The 12,996-nt window shown below is 34.7% G+C and overlaps 1 protein-coding gene across 6 annotated transcripts in view; it reads left to right on the top strand.

Annotated features, from left to right (window-relative positions):
• The window catches only part of PPARG (peroxisome proliferator activated receptor gamma), a 129,285-nt gene that overhangs the window by 2,396 nt on the left and 113,893 nt on the right, over nucleotides 1–12,996 (top strand). Inside the window, exon 1 of one of the 6 annotated variants that reach the window (XM_045551444.1) lies at nucleotides 7,446–7,509. The exons of the other annotated variants lie outside the window; for them this stretch is intronic. The gene's annotated coding sequence lies outside the window, so the exon portion shown is untranslated. Of the gene's footprint in view, nucleotides 1–7,445; nucleotides 7,510–12,996 lie in introns of those variants that run through there. 6 annotated transcript variants of the gene reach the window in all.

The raw sequence follows: 12,996 nt of genomic DNA, 5'->3' as shown, positions 1-12,996 counted from the left end.
TTTACACCATTTTCTCCTTTATTTAAATTATATGATATTTAATTTGTTGATAAATTATATCTTAAATTATATCTTAAACAGATCTTAGGATCAACTGGTGGCCATTTCAATCTTTGCAACCCACTGGAAGGAAAAAAAATACTGATGATGCTTTTATTTTTAAATCAAAAACTCTTTTTCATGTTTAAAAGCTTGTGTCTAATTCTTACAATAACTGCTGTAAAACCCTGCCATCGATGAAGTATAAAGTTTTGGAGAATTCCAGGATGAGGACTTTTTAGATGCTGTTTTCTCATTCTTTTGCATTTAAAAGAGTATAATTTCTTTTTTCAAATTAAAACTAAAATGTCACCAACATCATATTCTTTATTGAACTTAAGAGAACTTTGAAAATATTCTGTGATTGCTGTTTTTAATAATGAAATACAATATTTTCTTTGAAAGAACTAGTTTCCTTAATGTTCATTTGTATGTATATTTCAGAACTACTTTTTAAAATATTCTAGATTAAATTTTTTAAAAATCACAATATTTCAAAATTCTTATGACCTTAAAATTTATACAGGAGAAAAAGTGAGACCTCAGAAATATGAGTTAGAAATGGATTACTAGTCACAGCTAATTCTTTTTAATCAGTAAGTATGTAAATATAAATAAATACTTATTTTCTCCCTTCTATAATTCTCTGAAAATGAAGTTTGCCACTAGCTTTAATTATCAAGATAATTATCTGTGTGGAAGCTGTGTAAAAGGTGCTACTGTGAAAACATATACAAGAACTAATAATACATTTCATTTAGTTTTCAAGTTATAAAATGGTTGTTAATAACAGGGAACTTTCATAAAGTAGGAAAAATATGTTAAAATGACATTTTCCTAATACTTTATGCATTCTGGCCCATACTTTCATTTCTTCCATAGGATCTATATATGCCCAGTGCATAGGACAGAAAATATTAATCTGATATGTAGATATCTTTCTGCTGAATTCATTGTCACTTGAACCTGGAAATATAATAAGTGTCATTAGGTGTGGCAAATATACTGGAAGAAGTTTTTGGTCTCATAGGATTCCACTAAATGAATATCTATAGAGGATTTTCAAAAAATCACTAATCAAGAAAACTTGATTTAAGTCACTGGTCCATAGGCATAAACATATGTGTCCCCCACCTCAGATTGTCAAGCTGAATTTCTAACTTGCTTTTCTTATTTTTCTTAGTAAATCTCTACATCAGCTATTTCTTTCTCTCTTAATGCCTAAAAAGCAACATGAAGGGCAGCGATATTAATTGCTTACAAAGGTCCTTTGAAACTAATCTAATTTGACTTTACAAAAGAACAGTAAGATCTGTGAATAACTATCTTGCAAGCGTAGACAACCCTAGCGTATCATACTTTGGTTAGTTTCATAGCGTGGTACATCAAAAATTTTAATTTTTGATTATTTGAAGTCTTCCTGGGGTTTCTTATTTGTGTTTTCTCACAGTACAGTGGTAGACTGTGGGGAGTTATACAGTATATGTTTTACAGCTGTTATTTAATAGAAGGGTCATGTTTTAATTTTTATTTATCTAAAACACTTAAGTAGGTTCTTGGAAGGAAATCTACTCAAATACAATAGGCCATACTTTAGGGAAAACTTCTGTAGATGTTAAGGTGACCTGTATCACTGATAATAGTATATACGTTAATTATTATTTTAAAAAACTGGTTATATATTCTTAATATTTCTCTTCAACAATAAATGCACATCAGTATTTTAATACTGAGTATATAATTCATAATATGAATATTTATATTTTTAACTGTTTCAATTTTTATAGCTGGGGCAAGTCACTTATGCTTTCTAACTCAATTTTCTCATCTGTGAAATGGGGAAAGTATTGCAGTTATTATTCCTTGCTTTTTTTTTTTTTTGGTACAATTTTAAGACTTTTTTTAGCAAATCTGTGTATCCTAAATGGTATGACCTTGGTCCTAAATTTAATTGAGCTGGTCATCTAAAGAGAACTTTTGTGGATATTTATGTCATTGCTAACTCTTTTTACAAATGTTCACAGTTTACCCTACTACTAATTTTGAGATTATTGTTAAGAATGAAGATAATGCTTCTCACATAATGATCAGTTTATAAAATATTTCTGGGAATATTTAATTATTATTCAATTTAAAATTATATTTCTTATTTCTGGATGACTTTGGACAAATATCACTCTAATATTTTATTCCAACTTTGTGAGTCCAATGTAGAGCCTCTTCTGTTAATACTGAACATCTGAGACGTCTAGAAGGCACAGATTGTACTTTTATTTGATAAAGCTCTGTTCTTTACATATTTTTATGGCATACCTGTGAGTACTTAATGTATGTTACGCAGGAGCAAGTTTGTTTTATGAGGCCTATGATCCATCAGATCAGAAGACACTTTAGTGTTGGAACCGAAAAGACTAAATAGTGACTTCTGCTTGTCCTTAAAATTGGGTCTCTTTCAACAAGGAAGAACCAAAAAATAGTGTTTCAGTGGCTTAAAAGGTTCATATTGCCACTTAATAACCCACCCGTTTACTAGTAGGGAGCAATTGGAAAAGCATATAATTAACCAAAACACACCATCCAAATAATAAATTTTAAATTCTTCATATGAATTGTTAAACAATACATCTTATTGTGAAGTATCTCCTATACAGAAAAGTAAGGGACTTGAAATGAGTATGTCAAACAGGAGGCCTATCCCAAGTGGGAGGTCTGAAAGAGATAGTAGCATGAGGTGAGAAGAGGCATTTGTGCCTGCCGTGGGAGGGCCGGGATCGTCAGGGAGGACCCCTCTGACCCTCTCCAGACCTGGTCTGTAGGGAGGGAGGACTGGCAAACCGCTCTGCTTGCTGCAATGTGGAGCTGCAAAGCCCAAGTAGGGACTTAAAGGATGGGGAAGTGGAAGGCAAAGAAAGATTCAAGCTAGTGCTTCTAGGTGGGGTGAGTGTCCCTGTGTTCCCATCAGTTTCCCCTGGAGTGGGGAGATCTGGGAGCCGCGTTAACGCCCACTCTCTTAGTTTAACATCTGGGCTTTCTCAGAGTCATTGCTGTACCTTCAGCTTTTCCAGTGGCCAGGCCATTCCCAACTTGAAAATCTTTTGGGGGACAGAGTACAATGGATTTCTTTTCCCTATTGATATCTCTCAGATATAAAGGAAAGAAATGACATCTTCAGTCCATGCAACTTGAATCCATTGAAATAGAGATTTTAAACCTTAGGATCAGGATTTAAACTAGATGGTATTAACAGTTTAGTTCAGTTTGATTCAGTGTCTGTTTAGGAAACATTTTTATTCCATTTTATCAATTTTAGAAAATAAATTCATGGCTAATTTTAACTGCTTCACACACACACAAAAAACACTTTATTTTGTGGACTCATCTGGGAGAATTATGTGTGGGTAAGATGTATGGAGACAAATTATCTGACCTTCTGGGAAGAGTTCAGATTAGCATAAACATGGGGTGAGAAGTCCTTCACAGTTAGCTACAGATAAGAAGGCAGATATGAGGTAGGTAGAGAAATAGGGAAATACCCTGAGTAGGAGTGTAACAGATCTGTGTGTGTTCAGCTCCCACAATCAAAGGTTGCATGATTACTATATATAGTCTTAAAATATAAGATTGGTTTCTAAAAATTTACCCTGTGCCTCGATGACCTCATAGGATTTTAGAATAGCTTTACATTCTAAAGTTGCCACTTAGCTCTGTTACTCCCTGGCTCTTTGCTTTAGGAGATAATCTAGGAAAGGGAGTGGAAAAGGTAACTCCTTCATCCTGTATGTTTAAGGAATAAATTTTCCTTTATAGCCAGGGCAGTGGGGAAACATAACTGTCAGACTGCCTGAGTGCAGTGTTGAAGTTCTGGAAGGAATTTCTTAACCTTGACCCCACCTCTCTGGCTGTCATTCACCTCTAAAAATGCCTTTGTCATTTGAGGGTTTGGAGTCTACTTTTAAAATGCCAGTGTTCCTAGCAGGGTTAATTTAGTAAACCACTGTCAGCAAAAATGTGAAAGGTTAGTTCCTTGTTTTCTTGCTACCTGAAAACAAGGCCTTTAAGGAATAGAAAACATTTGAGTTTGAAAGAGGGGAGGGACCAGGACAGGGAAAAATAAAATTAAGGTAATGCATGTCCCAATTGCCCCATAAGCCAGCCCCTGTGAAGCAAAATATGAAAATAATCATTTGGAATAGCAGTGATAAGAAAAGATATATTCACCAATCATGCCTTTGTTTTTTCTCTTAAAAATCAAGACAAGTTGGCCGCGTGCGGTGGCTCACGCCTGTAATCCTAACACTCTGGGAGGCCGAGGTGGGTGGATCGCTCGAGGTCAGGAGTTCGAGACCAGCCTGAGCAAGAGAGAGAACCCGTCTCTACCAAAAATAGAAATAAATTATATGGCCAACTAAAAATATATATAGAAAAGAAAAAATTAGCCGGGCATGGTGGCACATGCCTGTAGTCCCAGCTACTCGGGAGGCTGAGGCAGAAGGATCGCTTGAGCCCAGGAGTTTGAGGTTGCTGTGAGCTAGGCTGACGCCACGGCACTCACTCTAGCCCGGGCAACAGAGTGAGACTCTGTCTCAAAAAAAAAAAATCAAGACAAGTTGCAAATCTTCCTCCAACCATTTTTGACCTCAAAGAAAACAAATGGTTATTCTGAAATATCAATTTACCCAGGAAATGTTATCAAAGTTTTAAGACTTATGAGCTAGTAGTTGCTTACTGTAATAAAATATCTGAATATTACCTCTTTACTATGTCTTTTATTTTGTCTGTGATATTAGACAAATTATCGGATTTCTTCATGAATTAGCTCTTCCAGACTTTTGAAGTAGCTTCCTAATAGATTGAAATGAGAAGGACTTTTCAATCACTTCTAAAAATAATGTGCCAAAGAAATATAAATAATGCTTAATTTCTGGCAGATCTATGGATCATAAAATTTCATATATGTTTAATTTTTCTATTATTTTTGAAATAGTTATGGCAAGCCAGTACATCTCTGAGAAACAGAAACTTAGTAGCCACCTCAAAAGCAAATTCATTAATTCTGTGAATCAGTTAATAGGTGGTATTTAGCAGTTAGGTATGAGCCACCCTCATGCCTGATGACTAAGCACATTGTTTACTTGTCATTCACTTTTTACGTAGTCTTGCTAAAGTCTATGAATCTAAAACAGAGAATCCCAGAGTCTTCCCTTACTAAATGTTGTTCTTGTCTGTCTGTTGATAATTACCTGTGTAAACAAAGTTTTTGATTGCACACAGAAAAATACCTATATAAATTCTTTCTCTTATTTTATATAGTGGATAAAGTTTGTAAAAGAAAACAAATATATGAGTAATATAAATATAAATGAAGTAGAAACTTAAAAAAATTATTTGCATATGTCAATATGATCCAGAAGAGTGAAGAGAATACCCAGGCATTTGGCAATATAGAATTACTGTGTTTTCCTAAAGCATTTGGAACTGCTTAGAAACATCCTGATTTTATTTAAAGGCTGTATAATATATTTTTAAACTTTGCTTTCAACAAGGTTCAAATTTGTTGGCTTTTAGGACTAGAGCAGTTCAATGACTGCAAAATTATAGATTATCAGTTTCTTGAAGGCTGGTACCATCTGGGTTTTACTCATCTATCTCCAGCATATAGCACAGTGCTTAGTAGGCACTCAGTAAATGTTTTAAAAAGAATAAAGAAGTAGTCTAAGGCAGTAGTTGTCGAAGTGCGTACCATCTGAGAACTTGTTAGAAATGGTAATTCTTCAACCCCACCCCAGACCTAGTGAGTCAGAAATTCTGGGGGTGCAGCTTAGCTGTCTGTGTTTTAGGGATTCTGATGGGTTTGGGAACCCCTGGTCCAGGATGGTTCCTGCATCCCACCTGATAGCTTGGAACCTATTTCTCAATGCACTTAGTTTGGATTATTTTTAGTAGAACTTACCTTGCCTATAGTTAAGTTCTTTGCCGTATTTCTCCCTAGTCATAGAACCTCCTGGGACTATCCTGTAAAATCACCCCCATTGGCTTGTCATTTTATTATTTAGAAAAGCTCAGTGTTGTCACTGAACTCGTGTCAGGAGAGTCTAGCTGGCTCACTTCTTTGACAGAGCCTCACTGGTTCTTTTTAGCTTAGAATTGTTGCTAGCAATCCTAAGTCTTCAATTCAAAGACTATAGCTTCAAAGGTTAGATTTTATAAAATCACTGAGGATGATCCAACTCTATAGGACTGGTTCATGTTGGACAGATAAGATACGGATTTGTGAACTTTAATTCCAGTTTAATAATCATAGAAAATATTCCCTTCCTAGTAAATTGGTTGGCTAGGTTGATGATAGTTTTTTAAAAAAAATTTTAAATCCTATAATTCAGGGATTGAAGAGATTTATACTCATATAATATATATCTGATGTCACTATAATTTAGTTCAGGCTGCTTAGAAAGCAATTGGGCAATATTTTGCACACCGATGCTATTACCCCCACTTCTAGGACCTTTTTCCAAAGGGCTGGAGGATATAGGAAAAGCCATACACACAAAGACTTCTGTAAAAGCATTGTTAAAAGAACCTATATTTGGAAGTAACTTAAATATTCAACAATAGGGGAATGGTTAAGGAAATTATGGTATAATTGCTAGGTAGAATATTATATAATTATCAATGACAATTTAAAAAACTAGCAACTCTGAAAAATATTAAGTTAAAGTAGAATAAAAAATGCATGTGCAGTATTGATTGCAACCTTATAAAAACACATGTACATGAAAAAGTTTAGAAGGGAATATTAAAACAGGATAATAGTTAAATTAAAAAGATATGGAGGGATTTTTGTTTGTTTTTGTATTTTTCTGTATTTTCCAAAGTTTAGCCAGTAATATAAAATTACTTCTATAATTAAAAATGTACATTTATAGTTTTTCTTCCTCTTTTTAGTATGTCTATCACTCTGATCCGTAAAGATCAAGGCAAAGAGTAAATGAAATATTGAGAATCTTCCAGCTCTTTTATTCCTTTAAAGCCATTGAAGATAAATGTTAGGTACTACATGAATTTTTTTCCATTATACTCAAATTTTATTTCACACTTCATTTTATTTCATGTATTGGACTTCCCTATACTCTTTACTTGACTAGTCTCTATTTGGGATGGGGAGAAAATCCTATCTGTGTTACAACCTCCTAATATCTCAGCCATTCACAAAGTTTTATTTTGTTAATTGCTTTGGGCCTGCAGTTTATTTGATCTTTGGCATGCAGTGGCAAATAGAGCTTGTAAAAAGTAGTTTCCAGAGTTGCTTTCTTTAAAAGCCCTCCTCTTTTAAATTTTTTTCTAAATTTTTTCTATTGTGTTCTTTTTTTCTAAAATTGAATGACCTCATGATAGAGTTATTTGGTTTTCCAGCTCCTGACAGAAACGTTGAACTTGTAATCATAAATAACAGCGATGCAGAAGCATGCAAAGGTAAACTTCTGCTACAAATGGTCGTTAAGAAACCTTGATATAATTTGTGATAATAATTTAAAAAATAACAAGAACTCTAAACTAGTAAGTGAGTAGAAGTTTCCCAAGATCCGTGTGAACATTGTAAAGTTATATGTATATTTATGTACACATACACACATGCATGTGCACACATACACGAGTAATAGACTTTGAATTAATTCTTTTCTTCGTTTTTTCCTGTTGCATTGTTCTAGAAATCCCAAAGGGGAAAATTAAGTGGTTTTGCCTTTGACATAGGTTACATATTACATTTTTCTTGTCACTGTTTTTGGGATTTCTTTTGTGAAACTTATATCATTTCCTAGAATAACCTTTATCTTAAAGTTTTAAAAGCTTCTTAGAAATTTTATATCAGTGATATTAAATGTTTTTCTCTTATGTCTGTGTCCCCACTTTTGACGATTTAATCCTTAATATAGGCAAAGGTAAACTACAGCTAACATTCAGTTTATAGATCTTAGAATTTGTTTGTTGGTAAGACAAACTTGATGTGATGGTACCTCAGAGAACAAATCTACTGAGACCGAAGCTCTTTTTTAAATGAAAATTGATTTATTCAATAAATACCTATTGAGTTCCTACTTTGCGCCAAGAGCTATTTTAGATAAAGAGGATAAAGCAATGAACAGACAAATTCCATTCCTCCTAGAGTTTACAATTATTGTTATCTAGATTTAACAAGAACATTTTTCAGTGGGAGAGACGGTGACTAAGAGGAGGTAACTTGGCCCGTGCCTTGTAACTAGACCACATTGCTGGGCACCGTGGGCTCAGGTGGAGCCCTCTGAGTCAGGTACAAGGTAGGGAAACAAAATCTGTGTCCTTGAATATTTTTCCTAGATCTCTTATTATCATATTATTTTAGGTTATACTGTATGTATTAGGTATTATATATTATATGCAATGTATTTATTATATCAATTTATTTCTATCAGTTATTAACAAAGGAGGTAGGAACACATCCTTTGTTAATAAGGTATTACTATTCTTGAAAATCCAAATGACAAAATGATTATTCACTTTGCCGAAGTATTATTTTATAATGTTCTCACAGTGGATTTATTTAAGTGGTTAATTATCCAAGTGGATTTAGTTTATAAATAAATGAATTTACAAAACATTTTTTACACCTAATGAAAATGTGAAAAAAGTTCCTTGAGAATATCCCATTAAGATAAAAAACTTTTTTCCTTCGGAAATAAAGTTGGGTACTTTCTCTTTAAAAGCCAATTAAGAACTTTTATGTATTTAGAATATAATATTTGAGTAAAAGGAGACTCAGATCCTATTTTAAATGACCATCCTTTGATCAAATTATTTATTATAGCTATTTCCAATTTCTGTATTCACAAATTGTCTACCATTTCAGCTCTGTTTTTAAATTGCCAGAAAGTACCTTTTAAACCACTTAGAAATAAGTTCTGAACAACACGAGTTTTTTGCGAAAAAATGATTAAGTAAAATAAATTTTGAAGGAATCGATGTGAAGTTAAATAGAATTCTATTTACAGGGCTATGGAAGGTTAGAGTACAACTCAATGCAGATAGAACCAAAACTTTCAAATTTTGGAGATTTCATCGGAGTTTATTTATTCCGTTCCACAAACTCTACAGACATTTACTGAATGACCACTTGCTTTTAGCACTATATATCTTTACATGGAAAATAAAATCTACCCTCCTGAAAATGTGGCCGTATAAATGGTGAGACTAGAGATTTTGCATCTTGAGACTACACCACTCTGGGTAGATGAACCAGCATCTGGCACTGTGCAGGCAAATCACCACAGCTCAATAAAAGTTGAGAAAGTGACTAAGTGAACACAGCATATTGGCATAATTGTCTTTAGGCTGTTCATACAGTTCGTGCTGTGTATTTGACTGTGCCTGCTAGAACGATCTTTGATCCTAACAAAGCATGATATATACACACAATTAATTTGTTTTTATTGTGACCATTAAGTTTTAAATGTCAGGTTGATTTCCTTTATCGTACAACATGTGTATGAAATATTTACCCTGGCCACCAGCTTTTGAATTCAGAAAACACAAACTAATTTTAATCCTAGCCCAAATAAAGCATAATTAGGGGGCAGATCTACCCTGAAATGTAATCTAATGTTATGCCATATTCTGTGTTACACATTGTATTTGCTGATTATTTGCTGTCATGTCTTATAATTTTTATGGACAAGTTCTGTGTACCAAGCAAAATTGTTAGTTCCTAGAGGATAGGAATGTGTATTGTAGTTCTTCTCATTCTTCTTACCTCTCTGCACACTGCATACCTTCTCTGATTTACAGCCTATAGCATAGGGGCTTGGGTGCATTATAAGTACTTTATTAATACTTTTCACCTTGATTTTATTTTGAGAATAAGTGTGTGCTTTTTCAATATCACTTATATGGGATTCTCCACATTCTTAGGGAATTTCCTAAATTACTCTTTAAAAAGTTAATTTCTATTTTATGTAACATTTTTATGATTCATAATGATATGAAATTAATGCCAGAAGAAATTTCCATTTTGTTATTCTAAAGCAGGTAAAATGGGATATGAAAGGGAAAAAATGTTAATTATAGACTCCAATTATGTTGGATCTTTTAGTTGTTCTGGTCAGAAGAACAGGTTTTTTAATGGCCTACGGGCCAGAGCACTGTTTCACATTCTTGTTTGGAGGCTTCCAATGGCAACTGCAACAAATTCTGCTTAGTACTAGAGCTGGAGAAAAGTTTATAATAATGCATAATACAAAATGTTATTCATACTTATTACTCATGCATAAAATAAAACTGGTTCCCTTCTTAAACTTCGTTAAGTGTGAGATACAACACTATCAAGTTTTGGCATATTCATTTGTTTATAATATATAGTTTAATTGCTCAACTATTTCATATATGAATCACAGGTATTATCATCATAATTATTTAACAGTTAATCTCCTTTTACAAGGTAGATAAGTGTTTATGAGCAACTGCAAATCAAAATACCAGACAAAAAAACTGATTTACATATAAAAACAAAGCAAATGGATGGGTCTTTTTTTATATGGCCTTGTGACATCTTCAGACACCCACTCTTCTTGGTAGGTCTTCATCTGTGGATATAGAACAAAGGTAGGAGTCTGTTCACTAAAGATCAGTGTGGGAACTTCCATCCCCTCCACCCTTGGGCAACCTGCCATTGTCCTCCTACTGTCACACCTGTTCAGCTAGTAGGGCAAAGAAGTGCCCTACTAGACACAAGGAGACACTACTCTTACCAAGAGGAGATGATAGGAGGAAAGATAAAGAACTGAAACAGGTTTGAGGCTTTCTCTTATTGATCATTCGGACTTCAGTTTTCTTGATTTATTATTCCTTCATGTATTGCTGGACACAATGAATTGCACACCTGTTCGAGAAGGTTCCAGGCTCAAAGGGGGATACCAAAGCTTCTGTAGCCAGGTGTCTATAATCTACATCAGTCAAAAAGGGGTAAAATTGAAATAGTTAACCAAAAATTCACAGCAGTATATATGATTTAGGGCTGAGAGAAGTAAGGCAAAAAACAAATGCAGAAATTCAGAGAAGTATAAGATCAGTATGGAGTGGAGAGTATAACTAGGAAAAACCTTGTAGAGAAGGAGGGAATTGAACTAGACTTCAGAAAGTTCAGAGATGGACAGAGTAGGCTTATGAAAAACACTAAGAAATACATAGAAAAAGAAACAAGAATGGAATCAATGTATGTGATTCCATTTGTATAAAATATCCACAGTAAGTCCGTAGAGATCAGAAACAGATTAGTGGTCTCTAGAGGCTGAGGCAGAAGGAAAGGAGGGGATGCCTGCTTGATGGGCACAGGATTTCCTTTGGAGGTGATGGAAGTGTTTTGGAACTACATAGAGGTGGTGTTTGTACAGCTTTAAGAATGGACTAAATACCACTGGATTGTACCCTTTAAGATGGTTACTTTTATGTTCTGTGAATTTTACCTCAAATGTTTAAAAATATGTTCTTGGCTTGAGATAGCTAAAGAGGAAGGAGAAAAGGATTTCCATTATAAGGAAACAAAGCCTGGAATAGTGAGTAAGCACAGAGTTGGGGGAAACTTTGCAGATATTAACCAGTTTGAAGGGGAGAGTACAATTGAAGTGAGTAGTAAGAAATAGGGTTTGAAGTGTAGATTTTAGGTCAGACGATAAAGGGTTTGAAATGCAGGAGAATTTGGGTGTGGGTTTTATCCTATACGGAATGGAGAGATTCCAGGTCTCATGAAGAAGAGTGAGATGATTGAATCAGAAGGTTAATTTGGCAATAGTGTGCAGGGAAAGCGGTCATGAAGAGGGCTGGCAGGGATGAGGAAGGGCAGATGTGGACCATGCTCTGAAGCAGCGAGTGCTGCTCAGAGTGTGGCCTGTGGCTTAATGCTGCTCCACACACTGTTAGTTACGGACCTTGGACAAGGTAAGTACAGATTTGAGGATAGACATTTAAAAGCTTTAATATTGTCATGACATTCAAGTGCATGGTTTTGCATTTTATAAAAGTATCCACAGTGGATTTAAAAGAAAAGAAAACTTCCTTTACCCCAGAGTTAGAGGCCCACTGCCCTAAAAGGTGAATTGAGTAGACTTGGTGACTGAATACTGTAGGGCAGCCATTGTTTTTGTGGCTCCCTTACTGTGTGACACCCCTTGTGCTAGGCACTGAGACTGTAGCAGTAGGCAAGATGGACTGGCTCTTTCCCTGGTGGAGCCCACTGTCGCAGAGACAGTCCTTCTTCTTTGTCAGAGGATTTCTAGAAGTTAAGGGGAGGCCTAGTTAGCTCAGTATAAGGAAAGAATTCTAGTAACTACGCTGTCCAGCAGTGAGAAGGCTGCCTTGTGAGAAAGTGAGCACTTTGGCATTAGACATAGTAATACAGGACCTGAATCATCTGTCAAGAAGTCTCCTTTGATAGGAGAAATGAACGAGGTGACTCAAAGGTCCTGTCCTACCCTAAGGTGCTATGATTCCCTATTCTCTAATACTAACTTAAGAGAACATATTTCCCTCAATATTAGCTGTATTGGAACACCAATATCTACTAAGTTTCTGGGCATTTTCTTCAGTCCTTGTAATTACTTTTACCTAAATTTGCATGCAATTTCGATTTTAAACATGTCTGTGCAGTTAGTTCCACAATTCTTTTTAAAGCAAGTACTACTCTCTTATGCCTTCTCAGCCATTCATTTATTTCCAGTTTTAATATTTATAGTAAGTTCCTCTTTTGTGTGATATTTTTCACAAGTAATGTGAACTTCTGCAGAAGTGAATTACGTAAATCGCTGTCAGGCTGCTGATCTGTAAATCATTTGTTCTTGCTCCTGTGATGTCATGTTATCGTTGAACAAGATCTGGCATGACTACCCATTTGGGGATATCTTTGGGATGCCATTTTGTTGTGGGTGAAAGTTTAAA

Source organism: Lemur catta, chromosome 5 (genome assembly GCF_020740605.2).
Source record: "Lemur catta isolate mLemCat1 chromosome 5, mLemCat1.pri, whole genome shotgun sequence".
NCBI classification, from domain to species: Eukaryota; Metazoa; Chordata; class Mammalia; order Primates; family Lemuridae; genus Lemur; species Lemur catta.
Note: the sequence above shows the minus strand (reverse complement) of the source record. Positions and strands in the feature narration are given on the sequence as shown.